The following is a 16,906-nucleotide window of genomic DNA, read 5'->3' on the forward strand; positions in this document are numbered from 1 at the left end:
ACGACTGGAATGTGGCCATGGATGGTTATGTGCTTTTTCGGAAAGATAGGGTAGGGAAGCGAGGTGGTGGAGTTGCTCTTTATGTGAGGGAGCAACTAGAATGTGCTGAGTTTTGTGCAGGGGCTGATGAGGGGCAAGTTGAAAGTTTGTGGGTAAGAATTAAGGGGCAGGCTGGTGTGGGTGATACAGTTGTGGGGGTCTACTACAGACCTCCTGATCAAGGCGAAGAGGTTGATGAGGCCTTCTACAGGCAGCTGAAAGTAGCCTCACAACTTCAGTCCCTAGTCCTCATGGGAGATTTTAACTACCCTGATATCTGCTGGTTGACTCACACAGCCAGCCTTTCACAGTCCAGGAGGTTCCTCCAGTGCATTGATGATAAATTCTTAATGCAGATGGTGGACAAGCCGACTAGAAGAGGAGCGCTGCTGGATCTTATACTAACCAACAAGGAGGGCCTTGTCGAAGAAGTGGTGGTCAATGGCAGCCTTGGCTGCAGTGATCATGAGATGGTTGAGTTCAGGATCCTGTGTGGAAGGACCAGAATGCCCAGTAGGACCAGAACCCTGGACTTCCGCAGGGCAAACTTTGGCCTCCTCAATCAACTGTTAAGAGAAATCCCATGGGACAGGGTGTTAGAAGATAAAGGGGCTCAAGATAGCTGGTCAATATTCAAAGACCACTATCTGCAAGCACAGGATCAGAGCATCCCTATGGTTAGGAAATCCAGTAAGGGAGCTAGGAGGCCTGCATGGTTAAAAAAGGAACTGCTGGGAAAACTTAAGTGGAAAAGGAAAATCTACAGATCATGGAAGGGGGGGCTGGTCACTTGGGAGGAATACAGGACTGTCGTCAGAGGATGTAGGGAGGCAATTCGGAAAGCTAAGGCCTCCTTGGAACTTAACCTTGCAAGTCAGGTTAAGGATAATAGAAAGGGCTTTTTCAAATACATAGCTAGTAAAACTAACACTAGAGGCAATATTGGCCCACTAAGGGATGAGATGGGAGCCCTGGTGACAGAGGATATAAAGAAGGCAGAGGTGCTGAACACCTTCTTTGCCTCTGTCTTTACTCCTGCAGGGTTTCCGCATGAGCCCCAGATTCATTTAGCCCCAGAAGTAGTCGAGATAGATGAGGAGCTTGACATAGTAGATGAGGATTGGGTTAGGGATCAGCTGAGTAATCTGGACATCCATAAGTCGATGGGTCCAGATGGAATGCATCCAAGGGTGCTGAGGGAACTGGTGGAGGTCATTGCTAGGCCACTCTCCATCATCTTCAGTAAGTCATGGGTAACAGGAGAGGTGCCTGAGGACTGGAGAATAGCAAATGTCACTCCAGTCTACAAAAAGGGCAAAAAGGAGGACCCGGGTAACTATAGACCGGTCAGCCTCACCTCCATCCCTGGAAAGGTGATGGAACAACTTGTTCTTGTCGCTATCTCCAGGCATATCAAGGACATGGGGGTCATCAAGAGCAGTCAGCATGGTTTTATCAAGGGTAAATCATGTTTGACTAACCTCATAGCCTTCTATGAGGAAATTACTAGGTGGATAGATGATGGAAGAGCGGTAGATGTGGTTTATCTTGATTTCAGTAAAGCATTTGACACCGTCTCTCACAGCATCCTTGTAGATAAGTTGACCAAGTATGGGTTTGGTGATCAGGTAGTGAGGTGGATCAGGAACTGGTTGAAAGGAAGGAGTCAGAGAGTTGTAGTCAATGGGGCAGAATCTGGTTGGAGGTGTGTGACTAGTGGAGTCCCTCAGGGGTCGGTACTGGGACCGGTGTTGTTCAATATCTTCATCAACGACTTGGATGAGGGTATAGAGTGTACCCTCAGCAAGTTTGCTGATGACACTAAGCTGGGAGGAGTGGCTGACACACCGGAAGGCCGTGCGGCCATTCAGAGAGACTTAGACAGGCTAGAGAGTTGGGCAGAGAGAAACATGATGAAGTTCAACAAGGGGAAGTGTAGAGTTTTGCATTTGGGGAAGAACAACACGATGTCCCAGTATAGGTTGGGGGCTGACCTGCTGGAGAGCAGTGTAGGTGAAAGAGACCTGGGGGTCCTGGTAGACAAGAGAATGACCATGAGCCAGCAATGTGCCCTTGTGGCCAAGAAGGCCAATGGCATCCTGGGGTGCATTAGGAAGGGTGTGGTTAGTAGGTCAAGAGAGGTTCTCCTCCCCCTCTATTCTGCATTAGTGAGGCCACACCTGGAGTATTGTGTCCAGTTCTGGGCCCCTCAGTTCAAGAAGGACAGGGAAGTGCTTGAAAGAGTCCAGCGCAGAACTACGAAGATGATTAAGGGAGTGGAACATCTCCCTTATGAGGAAAGGCTGAGGGAGCTGGGTCTCTTTAGTTTGGAGAAAAGGAGACTGAGGGGTGACCTCATCAATGTTTTCAAATATGTAAGGAGCGAGTGTCAGGGAGATGGAGTTAGGCTTTTCTCAGTGATTACCAGTGATAGGACAAGGGGTAATGGGTGTAAATTGGAGCATAGGAGGTTCAAGTTGAATATTCGAAAAAATTTTTTTACTGTAAGGGTGACAGAGCCCTGGAACAGGCTGCCCAGGGAGGTTGTGGAGTCTCCTTCACTGGAGACATTCAAAACCCGCTTGGACACGTTCCTGCGCGATGTACTCTAGGTGGCCCTGCTCTGGCAGGGGGGGTTGGACTAGATGATCTTTCGAGGTCCCTTCCAACCCCTAGGATTCTATGATTCTATGATTCTATGAACTATAACTAACACATGCAGTATCAATGGCTGAAACACAGCCTGTCACACAGGCTTGATGATAATTCCTCACTCCCCATCTAAGTCTCTGATAATTTAGTTCTGCTGTCTCTGTCACTGCCTCTCCCTCTCACAATGACTTACTGAAGCATGAATTTGGAAGGACTTTTCTGTGGGCTATCAAGTATGATATGCAATGTAATATTTATCTAAGCACATCTTACAGACAAAGGAAATGACAAAGCAAGGCTGTGAAAAACAGGTATTTTCTTTCACTTGGCTGCTAGCAGTATCCTGAAAAAAAAAAAAAAAAAGGTGTTCCCTTCAAAGCAAAGAACTGAGCAGCTGAGAAAAATGCAGCTGTTTATGGAAAGGTGGAAGCCTCTGGAGTGAATGGGGGATACCTCCTTCCCCAACAAAACCCAAGAATACTTTGTCCAGAGAAGCTCCTGACATAGTTGGGGAAAACACCAATATACCCACAACAGCGCAGAATAAGAGAGAGAAAAAAAAAAAAACAAAGACAAAAAGAAAGATATTTTCTCAGGGTCAAACTGGGTCATCTACAATTTGCTGCAACCCAGGAAACTTCTGAAAGTTGCTGAGATAAGACCAAGACTGAAAGACCTGTGAGACTTCACAGCTGGTGAGAGGAAGATGTGCTTGTTTACACCCAGCTGGTGCAATTCTTTCTGCTTTATTTCCCTTGTTCTAAAAATAGGTTTAAATCACAACAAGAGGAAGGTTTTAAAGACCTTTTTGCTTATACTCACTTTGAGGATGGAAATGAGCACAATGATACTGACCAACTTGAGTGTCCCATTACATTGAGAAAATAGGCTGGGTGTTTCATACTTTTCAAGAGATTTTTAGCACGTGGCATGATATTTCATGGCAAGATGTGAAACCTGTGCAGTTTGTCCTACTATCTCCCATTTTAACAAAGCGGCAAGAATAATGTTAATAAAAACCTTAAACTAATGTATGTTGTTTTTGTTTTCTTCTTGAAACAGCCAATTTCACCAATTTAGCAAGGCTCCTCATATTTTAAACAATGTTTTTCAGGCTCACCCGTGCAACCAGCTTCATCTGTCTGTGATTTTATGCCCTTGAGTGTGAGAGACTGTGCCAGAAAACACAGCACTTGACAGTCTCCCTTTAGAGTTACTGATACAGACTAAAATCAGAGGTATTTACTTTTAAAAATATAATGCAGTGCACATTAAGTTACTATTTAAAATCAGAGGAGTTTTCTTTGTTATCTTCTATTTTTTTTAAGGAAATTTATTGTTTTTCCATAGAAATAGCTTTAGTTGTATTTTGACTTGGGTATAGAATCTCCTGGTTCTCAATATAAACTTAGTTTTGGATATTTTTTTCCCCAGACTTTCAAAAAATTATCCCAAATCAAGGAGTAAAATCATGAAGAAAAAAAAAAAAGAAAGAAAAAAAGAAGTTTAAATTTAGGAGAGTATATCTTTGCATATGAGTTCCACAGAAGTAAAAGTAAAAAAAAACCTTTTAAATGTAGATTTAATTTCTACTGGTATAGTTAGCCTGTTATGTTATGTTAAATATAACACTGGCGTGTTTTGCCAACTTTAATCACATGAAAACCCTCACAACACCTGATATTTTCCTTTAAAAGCTAGTTCCTGCAGACTCTGAGGAGTCTCATGTATTTAAATTTAAAGAAATAAATTTTCCACTAAAATAATTTGAAAATAATTCTTTTTTATGGACTGGTTAATGATCTATATACACCAGTCTTATATAGAGTTCACTGCATCAAAAGTTTTTCCAAAGCTCCCACTGAAACCACCCTCCACCCTTTACCTTTTTTCCCCTCACAACTCATAGCTATTAAGGAAAACAACAGCAGTGTCATTCTAGCTTACTAGAAGATTAAGTTTTTAGGAACTGGGAGAGGGGAAATAGAAGAAAGTATAAAAAATGCTTAAATCACTGTGGGAGTTTAAAAATTTTCTTTAAGGAATTGCTGTTGTGAGGGCAAGTCTTTCTGCTTCTAGAATACACATATGTGTGCTGAATAAAAGAAGTGGGTTTTTTCCAATTATTTAAAGGAATTCCCTGATAAAATTCCCATTTTAAGGTAGAATGAAAAAAAATCCTCCATGGAAAGAACCGTTCTTCTTTTGGGGCATTTTAACTGATAGAAATGAGAATCTCTGACATATGTAACTGTCTCCTAGATAAATAACAGCTCGGTTGAAAGCTAGCAGCAGAAAAAGGGTGTGCATGTATGTATATCTGAACAATGTTTTACCAAGATTCTGCAGAAAAAAGTACATTCACCAGGATGCCATATGCCACTTTACCTACACACACAAGAGAAACCTGGCAGCCTGTGGTAGCAGTACCAACATTTCTTCCTTGCTGACACTAGCAGACAGCCAGTTCTGTTCCAATTGACCTGCACTTGGGCAGAATTTCCCAGATATTTGTATAAAGCCCTGAGAGATATGTGCCAAGTGGCTTGCAGAAAGTCAGATCTCAGCAGCTGAAAACATCAGTTGTTCTGAGCCAAAAAAAAAAAAAAAAAAAAGAAAAAAGAAGAAAACTAAAAATCCCAGAGCAGCTCAGGAGCTGAATTAATGGGGCCAACAGACAGGTATCATTCTTTTCAAGGGCTAACTGTGCTGAAGGAACTGATAGATTACTTAAAGCCCTTAGATCAATTTCCTTACAGAATAAATAATGCGGTTTTGAAGCTCTATTCAGATACAGTGAAAAGGCAAAAAACTTCAAGAACAAAATATCTGTATTAGTTCGAACAGCCATATGGAATTTCTCCTTAGGTTGTGTGTCACATGGAAAAAAAAAATTAATGTGAGGAATAAGCAAATGCTCTAGAATGACAGGTGAGTACTTCACAATTAACTTATTTTACTGATAACAGGAATGCAAAGTTGCCTTCTAATTGGTGCCTGACTGCTCTTTCCCATATGAGTGGGTCAGGTTTTTTGTGTGATTTAACTCAATTAGAAAAGGAAAAGAATTAATTTGTTCCTGTCTGAGGCTATGCCATCTAAACACAGTCCTTCAGCTTCCTTAAGTAAGATGGTTTTAGGCCTACTCCTCCATCTCAGTGCAGTCCCTTTTATTAAATAGATTAAAAAAAAATAAAAAAAAAAAAAGAAAAAGGAGGCAGCTACAAATCACTCAGAAGCACCCCTTTGGACCCTGCAGTAGAAGTATTCACCACACTGCTTCTAGGTAGAGTATGTTTTCACTATAACTTTTGAGTGTGAAAGCCTGAAAATGCTTTTAGGCTTTAGGCTTTAGGAGGGAGAAGCTGTATCTCCCTCCTAACAGTTCCTGTCAGCTTAAGGATGCGCCTTCATGGCCCTTCATGGTCTCATCTTCTGGCTGATCTCCTCTTGAACTGCCTTAATGCTATCTAATTTTTTCAGACATTTTAACCTCAAGGACTCCACGAATCCTCCCATACCTTTAATTTTCTTCTCCAAAGAATCTTCATATATTTGAAAGTGCCCTGACTCAGTACTCAGGCTCCTTTTTTCCTTCTCAGCACTCCAGAGCAGCACATTGGCACAGGCAGCCTGGGTCCTCACTTAAAGGAGTGGCCAAGGATTGAGAAGATAACTAACGCTCCATCTGGGTGTTTAATCACTGCATCAGAAAAATAGCAATGATGGATTTACTTACAGGTCCATCTACACAGTATTCTGCCCAGCATACACAGAATACGCACGCGGCATGTTAGGGCTTGCAGGGCTTTTCCCTGCCTCACAGGTGGGCCCATGGCACTGCACCGGCTGCACAGGTCTGTGAGCTACAACAGGCATCAGTGGCAGGGGAAAATAAAACATGGGAGCTGGCGTTCCTACAGAAGGAGCTGGGGACTGTTCACAGTTCGACTGCAGACAGCCATCTCCTGTGTGATATGGGTGAGGGTGCCTAGCCCAGGCTCAAAACATTCTGGAAGGCAGCAGCAGTCCCTGGGACACCCAGTCCTTTTCGCTTTAATGCTAAACTTACCTTCAACTCAGCTTCATATCCAGCGGCTGTAAAGCAGAAAGTGAGACCGTGGCTGTGAGAAGCAGCTTTCAAACTCCCATCTAGGCTTCAATTCCTTGTGCCTCCCTGAGGCTGTGCCTGGTACTGATGGTGAGGAAGGCCAGAGGCATGCTGAGAGGCTTCAGGGGCCAGGGGCACAACGAGGGAGCACTGGGACCAGTGGCAGGTGGGAGCAGAGGCACAGCAAAGGGCTGAGGTGCATGACAGGGGTCAGAACTGTCCAGCAGCCCTGTTGGGGGGGGCGGTATGAGGATGGCCATTGCCTCTTTCTGCAGCTCCTTGCTGATTGTTAGAAGCTCCAGCAGTCCTTGAAGGCAGGTCTGGTCTGCCCAATATAGAGTCATAAAAAGCTAGGGTTGGAAGGGACCTCGAAAAATCATCTAGTTCAACCCCCCCCTGCCAGAGCAGGGTCACCTATAGTGGGCTGCACACGAACGTGTCCAGATGGGTTCTGAATGTCTCCAAGGAAGGAGATTCCACAACCTCCCTGGGCAGCCTGTTCCAGTGTTCTGTCACCCTCACAGTGAAAAAATTCTTCCTAATACTTATACAGAACAGCCTATGCTCCAGTATATAACCATTGCCCCTTGTCCTATTGTTAGTCATGTGAATATGACAAGATTCAGTAAGTCACAGGCATGGGACATCCCTGAGGAGTTAATGGAAATCTGAATCATTGTTTTTAACGTGTGGAATTGGCAATGTGGCTGGCTGCAGTTTTACAGCACATGGACAGTTTACACAGGTGAGTACTGCTTTAAGTTCTCCCACAGTCAAGGCCATATTTAATGCATCTACAGTGAAGTTGTGTAACCTTCTTGATGTCTCTGATGCCATGCTCCAGGTGCATGTTTTTATTGCCTGTGACTGTACCTTGTGTGCTGGGTTATATAGTACATGAGAGGCCTCAGTTCCCACAGCACTGGAACTAGGCAGGGATGTATTTCCTACTAGGACCCATATGATGAAGCCTCCATAATAGGAGCACGCTCCTGCTGCAGCCTAATGCTTTATACCCTATAGACACCATGAGCCCCAATGCATAATAATATAATCTGACCATGTGTCCTACTGCCTGCAACATTATAATCAAAGGGAACCCAAGGTACTTCATAGTAACTCATCTGAACACTGCTTTCACATCCTTCATTCTGTAAAGAGCAGTGAATATTCAGAGTGATCCATTGGCAACTCTGTATTTTACAGGGTACCTTAGATTTAATTTTCCAACATAAAGGCCTGATTCAAAGCTTTGTGAAGTTCATGACAATCTTGTTTCTAGAAGGTACAGGATCAATTTAGCTCTTAATTTAGCTCACAGACCATCCTGATGTCAGGTCACAGATTCAATTTAGTTCTGACTTCCACTTTCCCTAGTTAATCCTTTCGTTTGTGAATACTTCCAGCAGTCAGGAGTAAGACATTCCTGTTAGAGGATTTACCTCAGAGGATTCAGATCTCTTCAATCATGAGCTACATATTTATCCCAGACTTCAGTGAGTTCTCATTTCTTGTTAGATTTATAAACCCTGTTATTCAGGAATCTTTAGCTGTGGATCTTTAAGATGGGGTATTCCACTGAAGTGGAAAGTTCTAGTCTGCAATAGTTGGCCATTTGTTTTGTCTTGGGAAAAATCTTCCCTTCTCAGCCTTTCCCCTGCAGATCCTCAAAATAATTTTTCACTGAGTTATAGCAAACTTATATCACATTGAGAGAACTGGACTGCTGTGAACTTTAATGATAGAAAGGAAGGTATACAACAGTGGTAAGCAGCTAAAGTGATTTTGGATGAATGAACCAAAATCCTAAAAGGGTGTTCACAGAGTGTAGCTTGGGATGAGAGGCCTTCTTGTACCATTCTCCATTGTGTCATACACCGACTGAGAAAAAGGGAAAGGTGAAGAGAACCATGGCTTAGGTTATGAATCTTACATTATTTGTGGGATTTTACCTCTTTTTGACTACCCTAAGGACTACATAAAGAACATGCAGTGTCATCTTTTCTTGTACCATTGTATACAGGAAGGAACAATGAGAAACTGATTCTTGTCTGTTAAACTTTTAATTCATAGTATTATCTAAGTATACTTACAAACCCCTACGGTTGGCTTACTTTTATTATACTATATAAATATATTATATATAGAGAGGGTGCATATGTATATACCTGACACAGTGAAGCTCTTATGTTTGCAAGATGCCTAAATAAATCATGCTTAGCCATACCATTTTGTTTGTCTTCAAATATACATATGGTTGGAGGTTTGCCAGGGTTTACTTTCTCAGAATACAAGTCAAATACTGAATTCAGAATTACAGAATCTACACAGTTGGAAAAGACCTCTAAGATCACCCCATCCAACTGTCAACATCCCCCCATATACAATATATGTAATAATATCCGTATCTGTATGCACCCACTGGAGTGTGTCTTGAAGTGCCTCACGTTTTTTAAATACTTCCAGAGGTGGTGACTCCACCACCTTCCATTTTGAATGCCTACTCTCTCAGTAAAGAATTCTTCCTCAGATCTGGTCTAAACCTCCCCTGGTGCAACTTTAAGCCATTTCCTCCAGTTCAATCATTCACTTGAGAGTTCAGTTCTCCCTTCAGGTAGCTGTAGAGACCAAATTCAGGTAACATATAGTCAGAATTAGTTAAGTATGCAGCTCTACTTACATGTCTCTCTTTGGCTTAATTGTTTAACATGTCCTTAGGTCTGGCTGATTTCTTTTCAATATGTGGGGGAATAATACAGAAGATTTTATCAAAAACACAGACATAAATCAGACTTAGCCCCAGTGGACCACTGTCACAAAACAGCAGTTGCAAAAGCAATGAGTGACAATAAATAGTTGGCAACTTTTAAAAATTAGTAAGTCTCTCTAACACTAATATCTGGCTTTTGATATTTTAAATTACTTGTGATTTTCTTTTTTTTCTTAGATTTATGGCTGCAATGATTAACGGGTATCAGATAAAGAAACCTTGGCCACTTTTCTGACCCCACATGTTCAGCAGATCATAGGCAGCTCTTATAAAATGAACAGTATTAATCAATATTAGGAGGGAGACAAGAAGGAAGCAGAGGAGTAACTGTATCTTGCAGCAAAACCTGAGGGTTATTATGTCTAGGCAGGATGTACAAGACCAAAGAATCCAAATAAAGTGGAAGTAACAGTTTTAGCTGCACCATGTCTAAAGGCCATTTGTGTGGTCTTGATAGTTTTTATATATGCCCAAATCAATATAACCAATAATCTATACAGTCTGTTCAGTAGATAATACTTGACTTACTGCTCTGGCCATCCTGCCATTCATTGGTGTAATTTTTCATCACAAAAGAATGGATGGGTGAAGATAGTCTTTTCATTTTTTAAGGTGGGAAGCAGTAGCTTATTATTAAGAAGCAAGACATTCTGTGAGAAAGATTACTGGACACTTAAAATGACTTCTGAGTTTCCTTTTTGGCTCTGGCACTCATCTTTGAATTGCCTTGGTGATTTGACCAGCCATAAAGGAAGTCTGGTTAGAAGGGGAAAAATATTGAATAGCAGAAACTGTCTACTGAAAAATACTATCAGAGAAAGGCCTGACAGCCTGGGACTGTGAGCCTGGGAATGAGGTCTGGGAACCAGAAAATTCCTTGAAAAGTGCAGCCGGCCTCTTTCAGGTGCAGCTGGGATACCTGGAAACCAGAGACATCCTGAGATATAATGGATAAATACAAACCCAAGGGACTATTAATGGCAATTTATAATCTGAGAAGGTAGAAAACCACATGGAAAAATAAAATCTCCCTGAAGGAAAACAGCAACATCTATTGGCTGTTACAAGTGAAAAATCAAAATTAACAGCTTCTATTAACTGCTCAAAGTAGGATGTCCTCTCAGTGTTATAAAAATGACTGATTTTTTTTTAAGCCAAATTGGGGCCTGTCACTCTCTGAGAATGTCCTGGTTGAATCCCATGTGAATTCCATGGACTTATACAGGGACACCTGGCTGAATCCAGATTCTATGACAAGAATAATTTTTGACGGAAAACTCTCTCATCTTGTTGGTTCAGTCTTTCCACCTCTTTTGTGGATGGCTAGGCCTCACCCCCCCCTCTTGAGACTCCTTCTCCCCCTTTCTGCCTTACTTTTTGGATGGTGTAAGCTCTTCTGAAATTTGTCTAATTTGCTTTGTATTTATATTATATATATTCATATAAGTAATCTATCATAAGTGTATCTGCTGTTACATTGTTGAGATGTTTCTTTCACTACTGGTAGTTAGTACTGCACTGAACTGCCCAGTAGAACTCTTAGTACTGCTGTAACAGCATGTAACTATTTGAGTTTTGCTGTTACTGTTTGTGACTGGTGCTATTACTGAGTCATAAACTATAGTTGATTGATACTACATTATTGATCACTGATAGCAATTTGTAATAGCTTGGTATATAGCTTAATTCATATTCACTTTATTAAAGTTTATTTTCACATTAATGTGAAAATTCTTGCTTCTGAAATACAGAAATGACATCCTTTAAAAATTTGATTTTTTCTGGCCCAAGTTTCCCTAAATGATATATTTGTGGGAATATATAATGTGGGAAGGAAAGGAAAATTTTTATGAGGCCACGTATGGCAAAGAGGAACACAGAGTTTAAATCCAAGACCCTATATTTAAATAGGTTCCCACACCTCTACATAGGAAAAAGGCAATATGCAGAGACTTCAGAATGTATATTAACATTTTCACATCTATCATATTAATCACTTAGAAGGACTTATTACATATAATGCTTTCATTTCCCAAGAGAAGAAATGGAGCAACAATACATCTCTATTAAATATTGGGGGGGGAAAGAGGATCATATTTACTGTAACTGTAATCCACATGTAACTGTAATCCACATGTGAGACTGTGTGGACTGAAAAGTTTTGTCTTCAAAGAAATTAAAACCATTTCAGGATAAAAGATACTTTGTAGAAACTCCATGAGCTAAATAAAGACAAATGTGAGTGGTTTTGGCAAGGGTAAGAGTTACATGTTAATTCTAACAGCTTTTTATGTTTGAAGATTTTTTTCTGCCTTTTCAGTTCTAATGGCATTGACCAGATAACCATTATTTCTTTTGGAAGAAGCAGAACTGTGGTAATGATTTGTCAGAATCATTCAAAGGTCATATATTTGTTGCATGTGAAGAGGAGGTACAATGGTGTTGCCAAAGTTTTGTTTCTTCATTAAGTATGGAAAACGATGCATTTTATTATTCAGAAAATTAATTACTACACAGGTTATTTTAAAGCTACTTCTTTATAAATCAGTTTAATCAAAATAATGGAGCTGGTAATGTTTTGCTGCCTCATTTGGACCACTTAGAGGATAAAGAATTGGCTGGCTGGATGGTTGCACTCAAAGAGTTTCAGTCAATGGCTTGGTGTCCAAATGGAGATCAGTGATGAGTGGTGATCCTCAGGTGTTGTTAGTGGGACCACCCTGTTTAACATCTTTGTCAGTGACATGGACAGTGGGATTGAGTGCCATCCAGAGTCACCTTTAGATGTTTGAGTGATGGATCTGTGTAAATTGTATGAAGTTTAACAAGGACAAGTATAAAGTTCTTGGCAATACCAAGAACAAATACAGGCTAGATGAAAAATAAACTGAGATCAGCCCTAGGAGAAAGACTTGGGGCTGTTGGTTGATGAAAATCTCAACACCAGTCAGCAATGTGCACCTGCAGCCCAGACAGCCAACAGTATCCTGGGCTGCTTCAAAAGAAGTGTGACCAGAAGGTTGAAGGAAGCGATTCCCCCCCTCTACTTTGCTTTGGTGAAACCCCACAAAGAAGGTCGAAGGGCTGGAGCACCTCTTCTGTGAAGACAGGATGAGAAGGCTGGGATTGTTCACACTGGAGAAGTCTTGGGAGAGACCTTATAGCAGCCTTCCAGTACCTGAAGGGGGCCTACAGGAAAGTTAAGGAGGAACTTTTTACCAGAGTATGTAGTAAAAGGATGAGGGTGAATGATTTTAAACTGAAACAGGGTAGATTCAGATTAAATATTAGAAAGAAATGTTACTGTGAGGATGATGAAACAGCGGAACAGGATGCCCCCTCTCTGAGTGTCCAAGGCGACGCTGGATGGGCCTTTGAGAAACATTGTAAGTAGAATCTGTCTCTGCCCATCACAGGGAGGTTGGAACCAGATGATATGTTCCAACCCAAAGTATTCTATGATTCTGTCTTGTCTTAAATTCCTGGAGCTGTGCGGTTCTGGAAGTCAGTGCACTAGCTGGAGAGATATTTAAACCCATGTTCTGTTATGGACTTGCAGTAAATTTCCTCATTGCTGTTTCCCATCCTGTTGTCCAATATTTCAAATGCTCTGGGGCAGATGCATTCTATTGTTTCTATAATCCCTGACACAATTAGGACCTCATATTATTTTACATCTGTAGGATAATTTTAAAGTTAAAAACCACAAGTCAATTAGAGGTAAGCTATTCTATATTTAAAAATTTATTACACCATATTGGTGTAAAGTCTTATGTAGGCATGTAATTATACATGTTATATGAACCATCATTACGAATTTTGCATGGATTCACTGCATACCTATGGAATTTTCAAGTCACCGTGTGTGAAAAAAAGTAGAGACTAATAAAAGCTGTAGACTGAGATCTACAGAACGTGATAAAGCTTTTAAGTGGCCGTCATCAGAAGCAGAGAGACTTCGAAAACAAATGGAATGAATTTATCACAGAAGATTTTAAAAGGTAATAAGTATGAATAACCAGTTTGAGAAAAGGGTTTTTTTATTGTGGTGGTTTTTTTGTTTTTCTTTGGTACCCATAATAGATTTAGCACTTTGTTTTTCATTAGTTTTTTGTTGTAAAGAATTTCCTTATTGCATTAAGGAATGTAATCTTAAAGGCTAATTTTAGCTAAGGCAGGCTTTTCTCCGGAGGCTCTATTGACAAATGGTTCTTCTGAAGGGCAGTTTAGAGCCTGGCTCACGTGCTTTGAATCAGTTTACTGAAGGAGCCTTCCTCTCTCCATCTACTGTCTCCCATAAGAAAAAAACAAGCTAGAGAGACCTCTTCACTTAAGCTTAGTCTTTGTTGAATAAGTGGAAAGCCCTGTTAGTGTTCAGAATATGATTTGGAAGAACTCTTTTTAGGTCACATTATTTATGAGTATTTTTACTGAGTTTTCACATATTGATAACATTTTACTCCTAGAATCAGCCATCTCCCACCCCCTGCAAGTCCTATGCAGGTCTTACAGACAGTAATACTGAGCCTCCTATCTTTGTGACTTCTACTGCACTCTACTTTGTTTTTCAGTAGAATCTGAAGCACATCTGCCATATTTGATTTCTATCTGCTGTGCAATTGCACAGGCCCTGATAGCAACAAGGGACTGCCACTTGTTGATCATAATCTTTCTGCTGTAAATTAATTCACAAAAAGCTATCTAGAAGGAGTTTCTTGGAATCACAAAGAGATTTATGTGGGACCTCTTGTAAGAAAAGGAAAAATGCAAATAATGTAATTATTCTTATTTACTATAACTACCATCCCTAGGCAAAAGTTCCAAAGAAAGCAATGGGACATATAGCAATGCCTGGCTGGATATGACCTTGCCATGTGGGAAGGAATGTTTATTAGCTGAGAGTACTTTGTCCAGGAAGCTCACAAAGATAGAGCAGTAGTCTCCATTGCAATAATGTAATTATAGTTGTGTTGCCTGGGTTATAAGTACTTGGGTCTGCTCATAAGCAATGCAGAACACATTTGTACACTTGACACTTCCAGCGTTCTTAAGTCTTTGAGTGACACTACATGCATGAAAATCTATTCATACACATTGTGGTAATAATGCAGGTGGCACCTGTGAATGTAAGAATGGCTCAAACTCAAGCCATCATATAGATGGCTTACTGTGAAATCTATTGATATAAGTTTTTTCAGTTCTTTCTTTCTTAATGCACTGTATGTGGAATGACTCAACCATGAAATTGGGATTCAAATAATATTTTCATTCTGGAGAGAACTTGAAGGTACCAAGTTTGTTTGCTTCAAACTGTACATGGAACTGGGATATTGACTTCTTTCTTCAGTGAAGAGATGGTGTCATCATTAAGATCACATTGTTTCACTTTCAGAAGAGTGTTTGTAAAGTTCTTCACAAGAAACTTGACATTCAAAAATAAAATACCTTCTGCTATGGACCTTGACAGAAATGCTTTGATAATAGGTAGAGAGCAGATGTGATGAAATAAGCTTCCTTTTTCTAACCCAAGAAGTCTTATCCATTCTGACTACCTGAGAGGTCTGTTCTCAAATCTGTAACCTATAACATGTGTTGCATGTTTGCATCATACAAAGTTCAACACTACCCTCACCTACAACACAATTCAACTCTGTCACAATACAGATGAATTTTAGACCAACTGAACCAGCAAGATAAAATAGAAAAAAACCCCCCCACAGATACAGTCAAGAAAATAGCAGAATAATATTCTGCTCATGATCTCACAATCTGATGAAAACATTTTACCTAAATATGAGTGCAGCACATTTTTATATATAAAATAATATTTAAAATTTTTTATATTTTAAACAATTTAAAAATAATTTAATGCATTTTTATACATTTAATATAAAAAAATTAAAATTTTATTACTTAACATGTGTTTCCAGTCTTTGTAGGACTGCTAGGAAATTGTCCTTAGCAACGATTGTGACATTAATTTAGTAACATTTAATATTATCATGCTAGTTGATACAGTAGCAGTTACCTTGATTAAATGTCTTATGCCTGTGTGCCTACTTTGCAAGATAAACATTTTTGGTACAAGCCACTGTAGATATATTTTTTCTGGATCTTTCAAATCTGGAGTCATGTGCAGCCTGTAATTTAGCCAACCACTAACTGGACATAAGTACATTTAAGAGCTGAACCTAAGCTGATTAACACACAGGGCATTTCAGCTGAGTTTGTACTGAGAGTGATAACTTCAAAATCCATGTAACTGTTGAATTTGATTATGGCTTTCTCTCTCTCCCCCTTTTATTATCACTAGCTAAATTCAGACCCTGTGTTTCACTGAAGGATAAAGGAGGAAGCAACAACCCATTTTAAACAATCCACAGAGAAATAAAGTTGCCCTGAGACAGAATTGCACTCCAGAAATCTGACTGCACTGATAACAACACAGCTGTTGGGCTGTAACTCTACATATGCTTCTCAGCAATGGAAATCCTCAGTTTGCATAATACCTGTTTACAAATAAATGTATCGTTAAAAAAATTTACAAGACTCTACAGATTTGGTTTCAGTGAAGTATCTATTGTATGCTTTGTAAGTGGAACTAAGAAAAAACTTTCAGTATTTGGTGACAACACCATTTCCACAGTTGCTGTCATTCTATTGTGTTACTCACCTGTACAACAGAAATGAATCTGCTTTAATGCTTTTTGTACACTCATAAGCATCTCCCATCTCTTTAAGCTTTTGTTCCTGAATAAAGCTAATGTTCATCAGTGAAAATGTTGAGTAATTTCACTTCTATTAAGTTGTATTGTACTTTAAAATCCCATCTTCAAATTTCAGTAGTGAAAGCACTGACTGCAAAAGTGTCCTCTATCTGCCAAGACATGACTTCTACATAGCTTTCAGTGGAAGTGGAGCTTGGGGTAGAGTTTGTACATTCATATTTGTAAAAGGGAGAATTGGTTACAATACAACAAAACCAATAAAACTATGCTGAGCTGACAGTCCTCAAGCTGCTTAGTTAAGCAGCCTAGATGAGGTGTGGCATTAAACACATTCAAACTATTTTCATTTTCTTAAGAGGTTTTCTTGGCCTAAAAGAAAAGTTTCTATTTGTATGAGCCATTAAGCACAACATGCACTAGAGTTTCTTGCATAACCTTTTATTTTCTTCAAAATTTGTTTGCTCTGCAGACATCACTGAAACTAAAATTTAGAAGCAGTGGACCTTATGCATACAAGTTACAGTAAATTAATTGTATAACAAAGATACGTCCCAAAAATAAACCACATGAGATAAAGTCAGTCGAAGCATCTACCTTAGCTTTCTG

The sequence above is a fragment of the Calypte anna genome, chromosome 3, assembly GCF_003957555.1.
Source record: "Calypte anna isolate BGI_N300 chromosome 3, bCalAnn1_v1.p, whole genome shotgun sequence".
Taxonomy (NCBI): domain Eukaryota; kingdom Metazoa; phylum Chordata; class Aves; order Apodiformes; family Trochilidae; genus Calypte; species Calypte anna.